Source organism: Gracilinanus agilis, chromosome 1 (genome assembly GCF_016433145.1).
Source record: "Gracilinanus agilis isolate LMUSP501 chromosome 1, AgileGrace, whole genome shotgun sequence".
NCBI lineage: Eukaryota > Metazoa > Chordata > Mammalia > Didelphimorphia > Didelphidae > Gracilinanus > Gracilinanus agilis.
In genome coordinates, this window is record NC_058130.1 from 233,898,885 (window position 1) to 233,905,418 (window position 6,534).

The 6,534-nt window shown below is 37.0% G+C and overlaps 1 pseudogene; it reads left to right on the forward strand.

Moving 5' to 3' along the window:
* Window positions 1-6,255, forward strand: part of LOC123250269 — a 69,340-nt pseudogene extending 63,085 nt beyond the window's left edge.
* Window positions 6,256-6,534: the final 279 nt, after the last annotated feature.

Below are 6,534 nucleotides of genomic sequence, written 5' to 3' on the forward strand. Positions count from 1 at the left end.
GAGGGTCCGGATGCTTGTTTGTTCTCCTCCTCTGTTTGCTCGGTTGTCTGGATTTTCTCTGTGTAAAAGCTGTCGAGTGTTAAAGACTTCTTCTTTTTGTTATTATTCTTTCTCTTCTGAACCTCCTGATGCTGAGTAGCCATCATTAGCCCAGCAGCTTCTCAGCTTTATCCTCGGGCTCAGTGTCTGTTCCCAATCTATTGGCTCTTGAGGTCTGAATTCTGGTTTTTTCCAAGGTCAAGCCCCCTGGTGGGCCCTCTTGCTTGATCCTCTGCTGGAGGTTTCTTTACAAGTCTCAGGGCGCTGTTTCCACAGTCGTATACCCGTCTGCACTGGTTCCCCACTTAGGCTTAGTTCTGCCTCCACCCACGCCTCTACTCAGCCGGCACTCTGCACGCCCAGCGTCCTGCTCCGGCGAGCGCGCTCAGATTTCGCGTGCTTTTTTTGACTTAATGGGGTCCTAAGTCTTGCTGCTGTCAGGAACAGGTCCCGGAGCTGCTGATGACTCGATGGGTGCCCCAAACTTGCTCTATTTCTTTTTAGCTGGGTTCGGAGCTATAGGTGAGTGTGGAGGGGGTGGGGGTGGGGCGGTTGCTCAGCTCGCGATTGAGTGAGTGAGAGCCCTTTTTAGCTTGGAAATGTCTCGATTCCACGTACCTTCCACGCTGTGCCCTGTTGTGGGGTTCCTCCGTTCGTCTGGACTTGTTTTTATGTCCCCTTGAGGAGTTTTGTATGTTTCGGTCAGGAGAGGTTAAGAGCTGCTTCTTACTCTGCCGCCATCTTAACCCGGAAGTGTCGGAAACTTTATTCTTAATTTGAAAAATAAGAACAAAGTTTGGGTCATTCATATGTCAGGCATACAAATTTTAATGTCTTAATTATAATTATAATGCTGGACATTCTTATTAAGAAGTTTGATTTTCCTAGAGTACTACATTTATATTTATAAAATCTTTTATATTTTAATAAATATTTATAATTGATCTTTTAAAAAATTCTTATAAATAATTTCACAAATGTCCATATCTTTACATAGCTACAAATTTGGGTGGTGCTTTTATGCTGATAAGCACTTTCCACCAAATTATCCATTTTTCTCTGGACAGAAATGTGATATACAGTGAAGTACTGATAGTAAATGATGATATTAGAGGGCCATTTTCATAATCAAGATGGAGCAGGAACATCTGGATCACTATAAATGTTAAATTGAAGTTTTTGTGAATATCAAAAGTATCACCTTACATATTAAAATATCATTTTCATTTCCTAGGAAGCAATTTTTTAAATTAAAAGAAATGGGACATTTTAAATCCCACACAAATTGAAATTATTTTAATGAGAGTATTGCTAAGAAGTCCTTTGCTCTTTTGTAATTAATTGTAACTTCAATTCATAATTTACTAGTAATTACATAAGAAATGTTATTAGTTTAAGTTTTTTAAATGATCATTGTTAAGGATGATTTTGATTAAGATAGATAAATTTAATTGTTGTATAATATTTCAGTCCTCTGAATTCCTAGCTATAATTTGCATATTACTTTCCATGTGGCATGAAGTTTAAATTTAATATTGTATTTTTAAATCACCCTATTTCAGGATTATTATTTTATCAATCAAGAGTTTTTATGCCTCTGTCCAGAGGACTACTTTTTTCATCAGTAAATCCTAAGTCTGATGGTCAATTTCATGAGTGGCACCAGCATTCTATTTCACTCATAGCTTATCTCACTCTCCAGACTTCTGCACCAACTTGAAAACAACTTTACTTCTATTGGTGATGTCCCAAATCTGGGCTCTATTCTGAGGATTGGTAAATCCCTAGCACAGATATCAATTTCATGAAGGTTCCCAGTCATTTTTACTCTTGCTTCAACCACAGTTTCCTTTACTTTCCAGCTCTTTTTTATATTGTCTTCTCTTTTAGAATGTATATTCCTTGAGGGTTGGGATTATTTGGTTTACTTGTCTTTGTGACATTACTTCTCAGCTTAGTGCCTGGCACACAGATATTTAATCTAGTTTGTGATTACAGTAGCTTATTTTTATAAATATTTTATGATAAATGAATGACAAAGAAGGCAAAGTTGGTTGCTCTCTTAAAATTGTATTTTTCACCTACATATCACTTATTTAGTTGTTTATTAAGTTTTAATGATAATTTTATAATGTACTCAAATGTATATATCTGGTGTATAAATGAAATGTGATTAAAAAATAATGAAAATCATCTGACATGCTGTTCAACTTCCTGAAACTTATTTATTAAAATCAATTAATTTCATATCAATCTATGGCACCATTGTTCTCAATTATGGGGAAGAGTAAATTTTTTCATTTCAATTATTATTTGAAAAAAATCAACCCTTTGCTGTCTACTGATACCTTGGGAGTCAAAGCAGGGGCCAATACCCTCTCACACTGAAATTTAGAAATATTTAATTCCCTATCTGCAGACATGAAATAGTATTGAGTAACTTATTTGTCACAGCTAATCAATGGGTGGGAACTTAGATTAAAAGAGGAAGGGAAATGAAAAAAATAGTAGAGGCTCTGCTCTGAGCACTGTGAGGGTCTATGGCCAAGTGAGATATTGTTCCTGGAAAAAGTTTTGTGAACAGAGAAGGACATAAGAAAAATTTACAATTGTATTATCTGTTATCAAACTCACCAAAATGACTCATTTAAAAGTGTCTATGAGATAAATTGATCAAGATGTAAGAAAGGATCAATGTGAGTAAAAGGTTTTATCCTAATTTCCAATGGATGGAAACAGAGAAGTGATAAAGTGAGGCAAGTTTGAAATCCAAAAAGATAATTTTTGAACCCAGACAGTAAAGTCTTTTCTTCCATCAAAGCAGGAGTTGGGGTGGAACTACAGATAATGATTGAAGTATTCTAAAAACTACCAACCTTGAAAGATATTTTAAGAAAGAATAATCCTTAGTCATAGGATCTGCATCCTTAAATTGAGGACTGAAAAGGCAGATTCCAGAAAGTAGAAATGTAATGATCTGATTAATGAAGTTAGCTAGTCACAATATATGTGCTGAGTTAATTATGATAAGAAGGCAAAGGTAAGGTGGGGCATTGTGTATCAACAACAAAATTATAAGTAGAAAAATAGTAGCATTAGGAGTCAGCATGATTTCCCAAATTCCCCAATTCTTCTATCATATAAAAGTAATGGCAAAACTATGGCATTGGGAGCCAAAGAATGCACATGGGTGTCTTCCCCCCACCACCACCCCCAGCTCATTACTAGAATGGCAGAGGGACTCAGATGGAGTTGCTCCCCTCTCTCTCTACATCATGCTTGATAACATTTTATCACATCACCCTCTCCTCTGACCAGCAGCCCAGTGGGAGCACAGGAGGAACAAGGGGTTAGCTCACAGGCAACAGAGCTTGAGGGAGCAGAGTGCTTGTGCTACTCCCATCCCTCTCTCTACACTTTCTGAGGACATTCCTCATTTCATCCACCCTTCCACCCAGTAGTCCAATGGGAATGCTTTTTCCTTCTCCTATGTGAGATAAGAGTGGGGGTGGGGAGCACCCCACACTTGGCAGGGGGGAAGGGATAAGACAATCCATCTCTGAGGGGGACCAACATAGTATTCAGTCTGGAGGGGTGGGATGGGGGTTGTTTCCAGGACCCTGTCTTTAAAACGTTTGTCATCACTGATATAGGGTATTTATAAATATGGGTTAGATGAAGTGAAGGCAGGGAGGTGATATAATGCATAAATCAGTGAGTTTAAAATCAGGAAGACATGAGTTCAAATTTGTCCTCAGAAATTTAGTAGTTATGTGACCCTGGATAAATCATTTAACCTCTCTGTCTCTATTTCCTCATCTGTAAGTTGGGAATAATAATAGAACTTACATCTCGTGGTTATTGTGATGATCAGATGAGATGCTGTTATTGTTATTTATCCCTAGAATAAAGTATATACTTGATTAATATGTTTGCTTCCTTTCTGAGAACTCCTGAAGTATGTGATTCTGTTTATTTTTTTAATCCTGTGTATGTCTCCATGGTTATTATCAATTAATAAATATTCAATTATTTAGCACCTACTTTGTGGCAGCAAGTGCTAGGGATGAAAAAAGTATCAAAATGTTAGTCCCTGATGTAAAAGAATTTATAATATAAGGAGGGAGACAATGTGGAAACACATATACACAAAGCAAAGTATACACATGATCAATTTTAAATAATTAAAAGAGGAAAAGTACTGAAATTAAGAAGTACTGAAGAAAACTTTTTGGAGAAGGTGGGATTCTTGTAGGGACTTAAACAAAGGAGATGAGAAGTTGAAGCAGCAGAAGAAGAGTATTTGAAATATAGGGGACAGACAGAGAAAATGCCAAGAGCTGAGAGATTTAGTGTCTTGTTCTTGGGACAAGCAGCAGTCCACTGTCACTGGATTGAAGAGTACATAGTAAGGAGTAAGATGTAAGAACATAGGAAAGATATGAGATATTTCCTTTGATGATATTTATTTCACAATCAGATGGTTAGAACGGGTAAGGGGAAGGGACAGGACTTAGAAATTTGTGCCTTCTTCCCCAGTATACATGGCACTAAATGAAATTTAAGACTAGGAGAGACTCAGCAAAAAGAGATGGAGCCAAGATGGCAGAGTAGAGCAGAGAAGCTCAAGATCACCATGAGAATCCCTTCCAACCAATATTAAATTAATGCCACAAAACAAATTCAGGAGTGAAAGAACCAACAAGGAGATAGAAAGAAACATTTTTTTAAAAAGCCTTTTAAGGTAGGCAAAAAAAAAAAACATCTGGTGCACTGGGGTGAAAGGGAAGCACAGTCAGCAAGACTATAGCATGGAGTGAAGAGCAAGACAAGAGTAAATCACACATCCTCACCCCAATCTGCTGTGCCAGGACCTGAATCTGAACCAAAGCCAACATTCAGTCCCTGAGAACCTGCCTGGGCAATCAGAGTTTCAAGTAAACTCATTTACCTTGAGGTTTAAAACCAGTGGTAAAATCCAGAATCCCTGCCCCAGGGCAGACTGTGCTGAAGTGGGCTGATTTGTGTGGACAAATGTGTGGCAAATTTTTCAGAGCATAATGAATTAGAAATTATAATTACTAAGGGATCCGTAATTAGAAAATACATAATCTAGTTCTTCAAGATTAGTGGGTCAACAACAAAAGATAGAAACAATTACTGATGTCATTTAAGAGATTAGTAATGAGGAGACAACATATCAAAATCTATGGGATATAGTTAAAGCAGTACTCAGGGGAAAATTTATATCCCTAAGTGCCTACATCAACAAAATAGAGAGGGAGGAGATCAGTGAATTGGGCTCATAACTTAAAAAAGAGGGGAAAAATCGCCAGATAAAGTAAATTGAAAAATCCTTAAAATTAAAAGAGAAATTAATAAAATCTAAAGCAAAAGAAGTATTGAGCTAATAAGTAGTACCAGGAGATGGTACTTTGAAAAAACAAATAAAATAAATAATGTTCTGGAAGACTGGAGAAATGACCTGGTCCAGGCAGAAGCTTACATTAACCAAGCTCCCTTAATCCAGAATGAATCAAACAATAAAAAATTGCAGACCAGTTATAAGGTGTGCTATGCTCCTGTTCTTGATTATGGAAGGAAGTCATTGAAGCTGCCCAAAGATACAATGAGCTCTCAAATAGGATGATAGTCCATGAAAGTAAGTGACCAGAGGCCTTAAAACATGTCCTGCCCTATACCATCTTATCATCAGGAAGAAAACAGTGCTCTCAAATGCTAGTCACTCTTTTCAAGTTAAAAGGTGTCAGCAGATTGTAGCCTAGAGAAAAATGTATCTGGATAGGATTATCAGAGGAAATCAGCTTTAAGAATTTGCGGCTATGTTGACGCCTCTTCAAAAAGCAAGTACAGTTGATGGTTCCAGCATCTTGGACAGAACTGTCATTGAGCACAGTTTGTTATCTGCAAGCAAGTTAAGTAATAATATTACATGTGAAAAGCTTGGAGAACTATTAGAGATCCTTGAAGCTAAAGTAGAGAAGAGAGAATTGTAAATGATTATAGAAGGGTGTAAAAATGGATTTATTGATCAGATTGATGGAGTAGTTTATTTTGAAACCCCGAAGGCTTTGCCAATATGGAACAAACAGATTCAATCACTTTGTTTCCAAGTGAATAACCTTTTGGAGAAGATAAGACAGAGAGACCCCAAGGTGGACAGCACTGGCCACTGAAACTCAGATGGCTCAGTGACTCAGAACTAATTTCATGGCTACTGCAATGTTTCCTTTTTCCTTATACATATTATTTTCACTACAACTAAAAAGAATCTCTATTGCGAGCCTCTACATTTCAGTGTCAACTTGCAGCAGAATATTTAAAGATGAATTATTTAAGAGGAGATGGTATGAATGAACACTTGAAAATATCTAAATACTTAGTCCCTCTCTTTGGTGGTTGTCAATCTATCAGACTAACTTAGTTGTTTTAAAAGCATTTGTTTAAAGTGATGGAGTGAAATCTCTGTGAATA